The sequence below is a fragment of the Rhinichthys klamathensis genome, unplaced genomic scaffold, assembly GCF_029890125.1.
Source record: "Rhinichthys klamathensis goyatoka isolate OS25496 unplaced genomic scaffold, OSU_Roscu_1.1 h1tg000090l_1, whole genome shotgun sequence".
In the NCBI taxonomy this organism is placed as follows: Eukaryota; Metazoa; Chordata; class Actinopteri; order Cypriniformes; family Leuciscidae; genus Rhinichthys; species Rhinichthys klamathensis.
The window spans coordinates 664,616-679,484 of NW_026606629.1; the positions used below are offsets into that span (position 1 = coordinate 664,616).

The following is a 14,869-nucleotide window of genomic DNA, read 5'->3' on the forward strand; positions in this document are numbered from 1 at the left end:
ACAAAAAGACAATGAAAAACTCCAGTGAAGTTGGAAAATGTCTGATTTTCAGGTGAGATTCTCAATTCAGTTAACGTAAACCCTGAAGTAAAATGTTCAGTGACTGAGATTATCAACGATTGTATGTAACTGTACAGTCAGTGTAGCCATGAGTTCAGGTTGAATGTCTGTACTGTACTTTTTTCCATAATTCACAGACTATGAGTTCAACAATGTCACACATGCTCTGGTGACTTTTACAGTAATTATTTAGGATACAACATTTTTTTGTCATAACTCAAGTATTTTTTCTTCAGATTTTTAGATGATTTCCTTCAGAATTATTATTACCTGCCCTGAACACATATACATGGCGATATTCAGTTATAGTCATAGCGCCACCTACTGGCAACAGGAAGTGACATGGTTAACACTGTAATGCAGTACTAGCCACATACCAAAATATGCCATTGTGTGCTAAACATGCTAGAAACATACTAAACATGCTAGCAACACTTAGCTGAGTGATAAAGCACGCTATTATCACCATAATAAATGCATTTTTTTTTTTAACTGACTTTGACATACTCCTATATTTACCAACTTAAATGCACATTGCCCACTGTGCTCTGTCTTCCTAAAGCCACCGGGTGGCGGTGACACAGGTGCGAGGGCCCTTTCATCGCTGCTTGCAGCTTTAATTATTAATATTATTGGTAACACTTTACAATAAGGTTCATTAGCTAACATTAGTTAATTTATTAACTAACATGAAGTAACAATGAACAATACATTTGTTACAGTATTTATTAATCTTTGTTAATGTTAATTAATACAAATACAGCTGTTCATTGTTTGTTCATGTTAGTTCTCAGTGCATTAACTAATGTTAACAAATACAACCTTTGATTTTAATAACGTATTAGTAAATGTTGAAATTAATATCAACTAAGATTAATAAATGTTGAAGTAGTATTGTTCATTCCTAGTTCTTGTTAACAGGTAGTTAACTAAAACAATACACTGTAAAGTGTTACCATATTAATAGTATACCAACTAGCTAACTAGTAGCTAATAATAAACTATTAACGGCTGTCAACCCGTTACATTTTGCTAAATCAATTTGAAATGTTAATTAATTAATGAGATTTGATTACACTGTCTTGTATGTGATGGTTCAGACTGAGAGCTATATTAACAGGTGAAGAAAACCATTTTGTGAGGGAGAAAAACATAGGAGGTTGGCTCTAGAAGCAATGACAGATTACATACTCATCTAACATCATTCCTTGGTAGAGTATATTAACTTATTTTATCACTACTAGACCCAGTTTAGTACCATGCATCATAACTTCAATAAACCGTAATTATGTCTGTTAAGTGTTGCACAACAGTGACTGTTATTGTGAGACTATACTTTCAATTAAATTACATAATTCTGAATAATAATTTAAAAGTACGCACTTGATACAAGCTGTGTAGAACAGACACACCAACATAGTACCTAGAGAGCTACCGATTCTGTCAAAACAGGAAAAACATTGTCTGATGTCAGTTTACTCTTTCCTTTGAGAAAAGGTTCTCCTGAGACCACTCATGATACACTGTTAGTTAACTGTATCGTTTCACTATTCTCTAACTGCAGATCTCAATTTAGACATGAGAACACCTGCTGTCATATCAGTGTTTCCATTGTCTATTTTGTGCAAAACAACTAACAAAAAAAAAACCTCTTACTACTGTAACACTTTGTGGATTGGATATTTATGCCTACATTTTAGATTTACGCATTTAATTGCATATGAAAGTTCATGTTTGAAATACACAAATTACCAGATTTATATATTTATAATTAATAAATCCAGTTTTTTTTGGATCTCACATATTTTAATAACTCTGCTTGTTCCACAGCTAGTCATTTTAACCATGTTCATGCTTGTTGACTGATGATTGAATGTAATTGTTATCACAATGAACAGATGTGTGCAGATTAAGCCACTTGAATATATGGATTTTTAAAAATACGATTTGAATATAAATCAAATAGATGCAAATAGTTAAAGCCATGATTATTTTTGAGTGCATAAATCTTACCCATTTTTTACCCGTTTAATTTGACTGACAAATAATATGCATCATATTAGAGGTGCACTAGGTATACATTTCTTTATTCAAAATACACCCTCAATCCTACTTCCAAAATGTGTTTTTGTCTTAGCCTGATTCACTATGGTAAGCCCATCATAAGCGTTTAAATTTGAGACGTGATGCTTTTCGTGCGAAATTGCGTAAATACATCACTATCATGTGTCTTGTCCTATCATTAAAGGTTTCAGCTACTTTAAAACATGTGGGAGTGGAATAGGTTAGATATCACAACGAGTGAGAAAGGTTGACATTCAAATGTATCCCCAAAATATAAAATATGGTTACACACCATATACCACACACAGATGTTGATACACCTCATTATGAGGACATTCCATATGCGTAATAGGTTTTATACTGAGCTAATGACATTTTCTAGCCCCTTCACAGAAAACTTTAAGAATTTTTACATTTTCAGTAAAAAAAAATGTTTTAGTATGTTTGTTTAATATTTTGAATTACAAGGACATCAGCATGTCCTCAATGTAGGGGGCAAATGAATAAACCAACTGAATAAACTATTTTTTCCCCTACATGAATGCGACGTCACTCCATAATCCTCTAACCAAATATGTCTGTGCACTTCATGAGTCTCTTCCTTGGAACGAACACACACACACACAGGACATGTGCTTTTGGTTCTGTTATGATAATGTGTACTCTTGCCAGAAATGTTTGGGTTGAAAGAGGAAGCGAAGTGGATTTCCCGACCTCAGCGCATGTGGCGAGATGTGGTGGAAGAGAGTAAATCCTCAGTGGCCAACTTTAAACAATCCCATTTGGACTAGTCGTCCAACAACAGACCAGTTAATTAAGGAGTTTGAAATCTTTAGCAGTGGTGCTTTTAAAGAGATAGATAAAGATTGTCCAATAATTGATAGACTAACAGTCAGCAAAGAGGTTTGGTCTCTAAATTGTAATTCAAATCTAATCAATCTCATTTAAAGCAGCACCGCTATAGCCATCAGTGCTTGTGAACATCAAAACATTTCAAGACAACCACTGTAAGTCTTCAAATGTCCTGTGGTGAGCAATGCTCCTGTTATTATGCAGAATTCACAGGATTATTTGTGAGTTGTTGAGCTGAGATTAAAGGACCGTGTCGTGTCCGTCAGATGAATGATTTCAAAAAGGCTTAAACTGTTGGTCATCGTGAATTTGATGTTGCTCACCCACAATATTTCTAATCTGACAATTCAGACAGACGTCTTGCTCAGACAACCCACTGACAAAGGAAATTAAGCATCCCAGATCTTGATTTTTAGACCCAGATAACTGACTAAAAGTGCAAAGTGCATGATAAATTAAGTTGTCTCCCAAAAGAACGAATTTATTCTGAACTGCCTGAAACGAGTCGTCAGTAATTCCAGTCTTACTTCTTGCACAACACAACTTGGGTTTGTTACAAAACTGCATAATGCCAGCCTATGGTCTTCATTGGCCTGCGAACGGCGTCTACTTTAGCCCGCTCTCAAACACTGTAGTTGCAGCTGAGACCTGGAAGAGTTGGTTCATGTTTTTGATGTGCCCCAGTACTGAAAGACTACAAACGCCCCAGCAAATCCCAACGAAAATAATATTTGCATATTGTGATTATTCCAATAATCTACAGAGAGTCTTTGATGCGTTTTCATTGACTTGATCAGCGAGTCTTCAGCAAGAACTGACATCAGTTTACGCCAAAGCCTGTCGCCAGAAAAATATGTTCTTAAGAAAATTTGAGAACTTTCAATTTTGCATTAAAGGTGCTCTAAGCGATGTCATGTGTTTTTTAGGCCAAAACATTTTTGTCAAATACAGCAAACATCTCCTCACTATCCGCTGGCTGCCTGTCCCCTGAACACACTGTAAAGAAACGCGATCTCTGTAGACAGCCCATGCTTCACAAACAGCACCAAAAACAAACTGCAGCGACCCGCTCCCCAAAACATAACAAACTGTTCCAGCCAATGACCGACAAGAAGGGTTTGGGGGTGTGGTTTGGGGGGTTAGTGTGCGGATGAGGAGGAGGGAGGGTCTAGCTAGCCTCCGTTTTGTTTGACAATAGTTCGAACGTCAACAAGAAGTGACGTCACCCAGGATCGCTTAGAGAACCTTTAAGAAGCATTCAAATTGTGGTCACATTAGCGAAGTTTTGTAGGGGGAATTTTTTTTTTTTTTTTTCATTATCAATAGTGTAACGACGTATGAAGCACTGAGAGAGGTCACTTTCAAAACAAGCAATTTTCTGTTGATCAGCACGGCAAATTCACATGACCAACGTGGAAAGGAGAAGCTGGCTGTGGCAGGATTTTCACATCAGTGATCAGTGAAATGTGTGAAATGTGACAAATGTGCATAGGACTCGGAGATAAACACTACAGCGAAAAGACATCAGCTGCTGAAGTCCAGGGCAAAATTAATGACAAAGGGACTGAAACAAAAACACTGGAAGTCCAAAAATCAGATATCCAAATATGCAATTCTATGCCTTGAAGTTCAGGGGAGCTGAATGAGAGATGTTGGGGCTTTAACGTGTTGCACACTGCTGTCACTGCTTAGAATGTTAAGTCAACAACATGATCGTTTTCTTATTAGAAGCCATTAACAAAAAAAAAACGGACTCAATGAAGAATAAACAAGCCTGAAAAAAAAAGAAAAGACAGAAAATGCTACAGACACAGTCCGTCTGCTACAAAGCCTGCGTACCGCATTTCCTTCCCCCTGAACCTAAGACGAGTTGAAACGGACAGACACAAATGCACATAAAACCTCAAGAGCATGTTGAAATGACTCGGCCAAAACAGTGTTTTAAAGAAAATGTACAAATAAAGGGAAGACATTAGGGGCAGTGAAAGAGCGCAGAGCGAGGGAGATACACGGCTCATCCGTTACATTATTCATTAACCTCACAAAACCAGGTGACTTCCCAGAGCTCCTTCAGGTCATTATAAGTCAGTGTCTCTCTCACACACACACGAAAACACACAAGCAACAACAAATGCGCGCACAAACCTCATTCCCTGGAAACATCTGCAGTGGCTTCAGACAAATGAATATCATGTGTAGCAGTAGTACAACACTCTGGACCTGCACTGCAGTTTAGCACGAAAACCACTTCAGCAAAGCTTCATTAGCTGGACCAGTTTTATTTCAGGTGTCAAACTTTTTTTTCTTTTTAATATTGCAAAAATGATTTATCCATGCACATCAATTTATTTATTTAATGCATGTGCCAAATCTTAAATTAAAATACCTTCTCCCTCCATCTTGCAGCAACATCTCTTCTCTTCTCTGATGACGTTTACTTGAACGAGGGTGTGATCAACCTGTCACTCACATGAGACCGACCAATAGCAAACCACAACCATCCAATCAGTTCACGATTAAATACAGATATACACACACACACACAGCACTATTACTCACCTTTACTTGCATCTAATGTTTGCTAGACTGTGATTTCAACAAACCTATCAGATCACTGTACGACCTGGATCTAATAAACGTGGGTACGACATGTAGGCTATGCAGACTGTACGATAGAGGTCTGCTACCTGACCCGAGCCCGACAGGTCGCGAAAAACTCACAGGTTTCGGGTCGGGTTCAGGTTAATGTTTAATGAATAGCCTTGGGTTTGTAACTAAGAAAAACGATATAGGCTAGCTATATTTTTACAGTTGATGGTTTCAGCGCCGTCCTCTACTGATTGCTGTATTGTGACCGTAATAGTGCGTGCGGGAGCACATGCGCAAAACAGTTTTGTAAAATAATATATTTTTATTTTATCATATATCATTTTACAAAACTGTTTTGCGCATTTGCTGCCGCGCGCACTATTACGGTCACAATACAGCAATCAGTAGAGGGCGGCGCTGAAACCATCAACTGTCGATGCTATTCTCTTCCTTCATAACTCGTACTGAGAAGGATATATTTGTGTAAATAGTTGTGCAACTGCGCGAACGTTGGTTTGAAGTTTAATGTTTGAGTTCCAGAGGAATGTGGGACTGTTTCACCTGTTCAACCACAGGAAAGTTTCGTAATTGGTAAGTCCGTGCCTTTTCTCTTTTTTTTCCTTGTGTGCTGACTGAGTGCTGAGGGGGCCGCTGTGCCTTGGTGAAACGGTGTTTGTACATGTAGGCCTATGTTTAATTATCGTTGCAAGCAATCATAAAATGCAACATATTGAAAAAAAAAGAATTAAGGTATTTACTGAGAGAAACGGACCTCGGGTTCGGGCTTAAAATATAACCGTAATGGTTGGGTTAAATGATTTCGGGTATGGGCTTCAGTTTAAAGCCCGTACAGACCTCTAGTGTAGCCTACGATGTTGACGCCTATTGAACCGTAGGCTATGATGCAAGTTAGAATTGAATAATAAAACATCATCAGCATGTGCTAGTGGTAAACAAATAGAGCCGCATTTTGGCAATTGTTGTTTTTATGTGCGCTGACAAAAATAAAGAGGAAGCAAAAGAGGAGAATATGGATGTGGTCATGGCTAGGGAAAGAGGCCAACTTGGCATGCCAAATCTCCAAATAGAGGTTGAGGTAAGTAGTTTTAAGTTTTAGCGCCATGTCGCGTTGATCAATACACCATTTCATGTTGCATTTTTCTTGGCTAGTCTGTAGACGTAGGTCGTAGCGGCAAACACACTGTGAGATGATCATGCTGAACTGACATTGTCAGAAAATGATCGCAGGCTATCTTTGGTCTCAAGATGTGACAACGGACGTCTTTGAACCTCTCTCACGGTTTAGGAGCCAATACCACAGAAGTGCTCATCTTTCGTCTGGGACAGCCCAAAATCATACAATGTGTACCAGGTATTCGCCAAAGCTTGCAACAAACCCTTCCATTTACAAAAAAAACCTTTCCATTTAATGAAGGTAACAGTACTTGTTTTAATATCAGCCAAACTAGACTTAACTAAATCGAAAAGAAAATAAGTGGCTTCGGGCAACTCCCTATTATGCGCAATTAACATTTGACTACCAATGCTTTTTCAGAATTTATTTATCTTATACTCTTTTCCCTCCTGACCATTATACATTCCTAAAAATAAAATATGTCATTTCATTTGAACGATTTGGCAGGGCATAAAAGATAGCTACAGTAGCAAAAACGATCCATTTAATTCTGAGGGTCAGAGAGCAGAAACAAACCATACTTCTGGCAGTCCCAGAGAAATCTGTTGGATGGTTTTATTCTCCCACGCTGACAAACCCGCAAGCGTTTCATCAATTTCACCGAAGACAACGATTGAACTTGAGGCTTGTTCTGTCCTTGCGGAGGGCAATCAATATACAAGACGAAAAGCAAAAGTGAGAACGGAAGAGATAAGAAAGGGATTTCTGAGCAGACAACCTTGAGACAGCCGGTCTCAATCCAGTCCGTCTCTGTGTGACCCCGTTTCGCATTTACACCGCTCTCCATTATGGATGACCAGGCAGCGCCCTCTGGAAATCAACTCAGAGGTCATTTGACTGCATGTGCATGGAGAGCAGAGGGAGCAGATTGATGAGCAAACACATGTTCACAGTCACACAGTGAACCCATTAACCTGAACCTTTCATCTACATTGCTAATGCACTCCAGTAACCCAATCCACTGCCAGACATTTTTAGTCACGCAGGATTCATTGCATCTCCAAATCCATAGTCATCTTCAAAAGCGCAGTCATCCCCAAGCACACATTAACCCAAGTCTTGTGGTCTAATACACTGAGGGAGAAAATCTCACCTGCACCACTGATCTGCCGTCCATTTAGAGCTGCACAAATGCACATGAGCTGTACAAATGTGCTGCCTTCATCCAGCTGGAAAAATGTTTTAAATAAACCAACACCGATTTCACCAGCAACCAGAAATAGAGCCACCATCTGGACCATGTCCCCGAGAAAGAACAGAGACAGGCTGAGAAAAGGACAAAGACGACAGGAAAAAAGGAAGGTGTTGAACGGAGGTTCCTCTGAATCACTGCTGTGTGATATAAAAGCTTGTTTCCGGCACGGTATCTATAAAAAAAATAAAAAATAAAAAGATCATTGAGAGCAGAATTGAGAGTTTATTATGTCCCAATCCTGATAAAAATTCTGCAATTCTGTTTTTTTTTTTTTTTCTATTAAATTGAAATTAAATAAGAAATGCTGTAGAGGTATTGTTCACAGTTCACGCTAACTAATGTAACCTTATTGTAAAGTGTTACCCTAAATGTATGTATAAAAATAAATAGCACCACAGTCAGTGTGGACCATTGGGGCACAAGTGCACAGTTCAACCAGTCCAAGCCAAAGTATTTCGCATTAAATGCTGCAAAGAGGCTCATTAGCATAGAATTTCGTGTGGGTTGTCGTGTCAGGTGTTTTGACAGATTGCTTGTGCCGTTTAATGGAGTGAGAGATGTTTCTCCCCAGCACATAACTGTAGCTCATTTCACAAAACACCAAGTTACAAAAAAACTTCAGTCTTCACGGAGTTGAGCAAGCACTCGAGCATATCAACCAGACAGAGCGAAACAGAGAACATCTAACAACACTGTAACAGCACAATTATTTTGAACAAAACATTCATTTCGATCAAATATTTGTTGGATGTTACATTTATATTTAATGAGAGTAATGATGAGAAAATTTTAAATCTGCAACAAAACCACCACCATCAAATTGTTTAATTAAAATTACATAAATATTTAAATCGGATGTTTGCGGTCAGTAAACAAGATTTTTGATAAAATCTGAGAGCTTTTTGTCCCTTCATTGACAGCTATACACACCTAACTATTTAACACTTTGTCGCTTCATAAAGTTCATAAAGAGATTGTAAAACTAATCCATATGTATTGAGCGGTTTAGTCCAAATTTTCTGAAGAGACACAATCGCTTTACGTGATGAACAGATTCAATTTAAGCTTTTATTCACATATAAAAATTCATCAGTTCACACATCAGTTGTGGTAAACGGAAGATCAAGCATGTTCGCTTGACATGCGAGAACCAATGGGGTTCATTCTCATGTTACGCAGCACGTTTGAGCTTCAGCAAGAACCAATGAGGTTCATTCTCATGTTATGCAGCACGTTTGAGCTTCAGCAAGAACCAATGGGGTTCATTCTCGTGTTACGGAGCATGTTTGAGCTTCAGCAAGAACCAATGAGGTTCATTCTCGTGTTACATAGCATGTTTGAGCTTCAAGAACCAATGAGGTTTGTTCTAGCATGGCAAGCATGTTCAGTTGAGCTTCTGTTTATGTTTGCTGATCAATGTTTATATGTGAAAAAAATAATACATTAACCCTCTGATTATCTTCATTTGTGTCTACACTCATTATCTTTGGGGTCTCCAGGGACCCCAGACAATAACATTTAATTTTGTAACAGAATAATATATATTTTTTTTTTACAAATGTAATTTTAGTCTGTTTATTAATGTTTTTACCCAACATTTGTGCAGTTTTTGGAGGATTTTTGATATCTTTTAAATTTCTATAAATAAATAAATAAATATTTATTTAAATAGGCTTTTTTTTTACAAAAAACAGCATTTTATGTTAAATTTACTTTATAAAAGACCCAGATTTCATTTATGGGGATAACATGGATCATTTTAAATGATTTAATGTAAGATTTTTGCCCATTTTTTTGGAAAATGCAGTTTTAAAATAAAAACAACTCACTTTAACCACTAGATGGCCATAGACATCCACTATAAGCTATTTGCTATATGATTAACCAAACTACATATCTTTTCACAAGTTTTTCCAGTTGGATTCATATCTAAATATTATAAAATCACAATTATAACACACAAAAAAAACTTTGTCAAAGTTTAGCATTTTTTGTACAGACAAAAGTTTTTCAATAATGTTACATTATGATTAGAATCAAACCTGAACAAGACTCCAAATTTTGGAGTCTTTAGATTTAATCATTTATTTCAATCATCCGTTTTTAATATAATTCTACAATTTTAATTCTACAATTTTACTAACTGTAACAGAACAAAAAATTACAGAAATGAACAGTTATATTACATATTGAGTAAAAATACATGACATGAACATCAAAATGCAATGAACTGAACAGCAATAACAAATGAGCAAATAAAGCAGTAAAAAAATAAAATTTAGATAAAAAAAACAGTGAATGGAGAAAAAAAAATCGAACAACTAGGAACAATAATTGGTGGTCATCACATACAGTCTCGTTTACAGTGCACTGCAGGTGTTTATGCGTCAGTGCACTGCAGGCAGTTTGCATATAGCCTTACAAATGTATTACAGTGTGTGTGTGTGTGTGTGTGTGTGTGTGCATTGTGGATTTTTTTTTGCATTGTTGGAAGTGTGCCACTTTATTTCTGTCTATGTGATCTACGTTGTTTCTTCGTTGTTTCTGATTTTGATGATGAATTTTGTATATTCACTATGCGGGGTCTCCAGGGACCCTGAAGATAACAAGTGTCGGCATTTTTTTCACACTAACATAAAAACAGATATTCCAATTTTTTTTTTTTTTTGTTAGATCTAGACAGTGTTAAGAGGCGTATAAGTTTTCATACCATTTGGACAAAGAGAAAATTTTTTAAAAATTCACCAAAAGTCATTTGCGGGTCAAAAAGACCCCGAAGATAACCAGAGGGTTAAACCTGTTCATTATATAAAGCGATCGATCGTGTCTCTTCAGAAAATTTGGACTAAACCGCTCAATTCATCCAAAGAGGAACGAAAGTCTTGCGGGTTTAGAGTGACATGAGGGTGAGTAATTAATGACATAATTTCCATGTTTGGGTGAAATATCCCTTTAAAGCTGCAGTCCGCAATCCGATCTGATCCGATCTTAGATTTAGATAAGTGTTTTTGAAAAAAGCATTTTTTTTTCCAGCTGTTACCTGAATTACAGGACTGTAGTTATGCAACATATTGATACTATTATTATAGACATTTAACTGCAAATTAATGGAGTATTGATGGTTGTAAAGAACAATCCCCCTTCCAGAGTGTTGATACAACTGCTTTCACAAACTTGCACTGGTGTAGACGACAGAGGACGCAGAGGTATATCAACAGGGCTGTCGCGATTACTGCAATCTTGTAGTACCGCGCCACTGACAAGTCAACCGCAGAGGATTGCAAGTAACCGCAGCAACCGCGATATTCACGTTTTTTTATAAGGCTACACCCTTCTTGTTTTGAACTTCATGCATGTGTATTGAATGTTAAACAAGTTCATAATGATAACAAACAAGACTGTTTATCGTGGTGATGTGTAGCCTACAGAGGCTTCGCACAGACAGTGAATGAGAGAGATCGGCAGAGCGCGTGCGATTACCTGCGTCTGTCTTTGAAGTCATATGTATTCGTGAAAAAGGTTGCCGTGTCAAAGGAAAGCGAAATATTTGTCGTATCATCCTTTTAACTTTCACGTCACGGGTATTTACCATAAATTTCCACAGCGCGAGGAAGCCGCGGGGAAATAAAATCAGCGAGTCACGCATTGAATCAATGCCATATTGGTCTCTAATGGCGCTTTTCCATTACCAGTACCAGCTCGACTCGACTCGACTCGCCTTGGCTCGCCTCGACTCGGCTCGCTTTTCGCTCCGTTTTCCATTGCAGAAAGTACCGCCACAAATAGTACCCGGTCGTCATAGCGACGCATTTCGTTCCTCGTTGCCCCATCAAGCTCTCGCTGGATCCTCTCTTCGGCAACCAAACAAAGGAATGTCTGCACCTCCTCGTTTGACCACGGCGTATTCTTCCGAGTTGCCATAATAATAGTAGTAAGTTTAGTAACTATCTCTGGCCAAACTATTTAAAATACTCCATCTGGCGCGTGCAATGATGACGCAGATTCTCTGTGACCAATCAGCAGTCGGTATTGTTTTCACGTCACATTTTAGTATCGGCTTAGCTCGCCTCAGCTCGCTTGGAACCTCGCCGGAGGTGGTACGAAAAAAAGTACCCGAAAGCAGGTACAGGTACAACTTTTACACAGTGGAAAACCAAACAAAGTCGAGTCGAGCCGAGCCGAGCCGAGGCGAGCTGGTACTGTGTAGTGGAAAAGCGCCATAATAAGTGAAGCATCAGCTTCAGTGTTACCCATGCGACGCATTGCTGCTCAAATGAGCCTTGAAAAGTGGAACTCAAAGTTAAAAATAATTAACACCTTGTTTCATTACATCTCTTTTAATGAATCAGCTTTTTTGAACGTGTTCGTTGAATGAACGGTTTAATGACTCACTCAAAGCCCGTTGTCGTAACAATGTGCACGCTGAGTGAAAGCCTTTCAATGCGCATACAGGGATCTCCCAGTCGCGGCAAGTTAAAGTTCACGGGGAAAATGTAAGCCTATTATTAAATCGATCCTCTGAGTTACGGATCGATCTTTAGAAATTAATATCAAAATCGATTCAGAATTGGTGAATCGATTTTTTCAACACAGCCCTAATTGCAGTTATTTGCGGAATTATCAGCTTTAAGTGAGTTGTACTTCGACACGACACAGCGCTGATGAACACAATGTTTGAGGAGTGTGCAGCTGTCAGTCACCGTGCCGGTGTGGATACTGGCGTTCAGAATCACAGATTATTCTTTTTGGAAGTATGAACAACATAATAATTTTCACCGGAAAATGTTATTTTTTGATGAATAAAAGAACAGCATTTATTTGAAATGTAAATATTTGTAACATTATAAATGACTTTACTGTCGCTTTTGACCTATTAAATACTTAAATGCACGAAAAGCAGAATTAAAAAGTATTAAAAGCTATTATTTACACATAAATAAATATAAATATATTGTAAATCTGAACACAGTACACACACAAAAGATTCCTGACAGGACCCCCATGATACGATATTGATTTATCGATTTACATACCGTTTGGAGGAACATATTACGCAAGACGTGCAAAAAACTATTATAATAGGTTTCCAATGATATACAGTTTATATATATATATTTTTTTTTATCTGATTAAATCAAAACAGTGTATTTACATCCCTGGTTGTGGGAACATAGAAACAGTCACTGGTGGTTCAAAACTAAGAGCATAAGTGGAAGGGGAAAATGGGAAATGATAGACATTAATGTGTGGCGTGAAAGTGTTCATTCGAAATGATGGGAAAAGCCAAGGCCAGCTTGTAAAAGTTATGGTTGAATTCACACCTCCCTTAGCAACAAGCCCGGTTCCCACACATCCATTATTCATAGATTTCATTCGGATGCCTCTCCAAATGTTTAACGGTATAATCTGAGGTAATCTAACGAAATAATATAAACACTGAAGGGGGGGATACATTTCTCAGTTGTTGGCAGGCTTTTGTAAATGCTTAGCACCTTTAATTTAGGCCCAGTCAAGTGAGCTAAAGTAAGATGAAGAATCATTTCTTTACACGTATGCTTAAAGCCTGCGTGCTGGAGGACGTTCAGGACGATATTGCTATTCATCCATTTTGTCACAGGATTGTGAAGCATCCATTTAAATAGCTAATGTGCGAGCCTAGCCAGCACAAATCACAGAACGCTTTAGAGAGGGAATCGGCACAGGAGATGGAGGATACGGGCTGCCAGGGGCGTAAACATCCTATTTGCTTTTATAAGGTAATTAGAAAGCACTCTCTGAAGGTATGAGAGAGACCACGAGCAATCTGATTATAGAACAACGATACCTGGACGCATTGTTTTAAAAGGATGTCGACCTTGAGAAATGAGCATCCAGATGAAATGTAATGGATCTCATTTGGACCGCGCTCCTTTACGAGATGCCTTGCATATTTACTAGGTAATGGATCTCATTTGGACGGCACCACTTTACGAGATGGTATACTTATTTACAGGCAGGCAGTTCTACCCACACAAGCACTAAACGCATAATAGGGAAATAATTGGGTTGCAGGAGAGAAAATAAATGCTTTACAATGTGTTCATATGCGTCTGATCAGTCTAGACTTTGTAAAAATCTTCCAAAAAGCAGCAAAACTTTTCTTCCTTCTTTTATAACATGATTGACATTTATTTTTGCAGATACCCTTTGGAAACGTCTGAAGTGTACTTTCCATTATTTTCATAACACAACACACACCAACTGTGCATGGTCGATACTAATGAAATGCAAAGCATCCTCGCAAAAAAGGTGAGTGGGTGACTGCAAAGACCTGCTAAAATGAACCGGATTACCATCTTGTGAAACCCAAAAGTAACATTTGCTACTTATGAAACATTTAATCAAATTGTAGGTAGGTTAGAAGAAACGCATTAAGTCCTTAAGGGAACGGACTGTTGCAATCCATTCCGTTTTTCTTTCCTATAACCTGTTTGTACCATCTAAAACATTGAAAATCCAAAAGGGAATTTTATCATGTTTTCTTTTTTTAGTACAAGTTTCAAATATTGATGACTTAACATAACTCCCATAAACCTTGATAAGTCAGGGTCAAAAAGGGTCTGTAGATGCCAGTCTGTATACATAAATATACTTCAAATAACTTAAATGCAGTAAAAACCAGATGTTGCATAATACAACCTAGCAATCCCATGTGACGTGCACAGATGCCAGGTGCACAGTAAGTGGTTCACATACAGAAATGAATTATTTATAGAAATGAATTATCTATGAAAGCACCCATTGAGAAAGTAAGGTTAAGAGTAAGATTTCCATCCATCTAAATATAGATTTTAATTTACAATATTAGCCTATATATAAAATTCAGTAGCATTATCCCTGACTCTAGTTGAGCTCACCCACCATCAATGATATTT

The 14,869-nt window shown here is 37.8% G+C and overlaps 1 protein-coding gene across 3 annotated transcripts in view; it reads right to left on the reverse strand.

The window, feature by feature from the left end:
• The window catches only part of st6gal2a (ST6 beta-galactosamide alpha-2,6-sialyltranferase 2a), a 99,360-nt gene that overhangs the window by 40,358 nt on the left and 44,133 nt on the right, over positions 1-14,869 (reverse strand). The window lies entirely within an intron of this gene.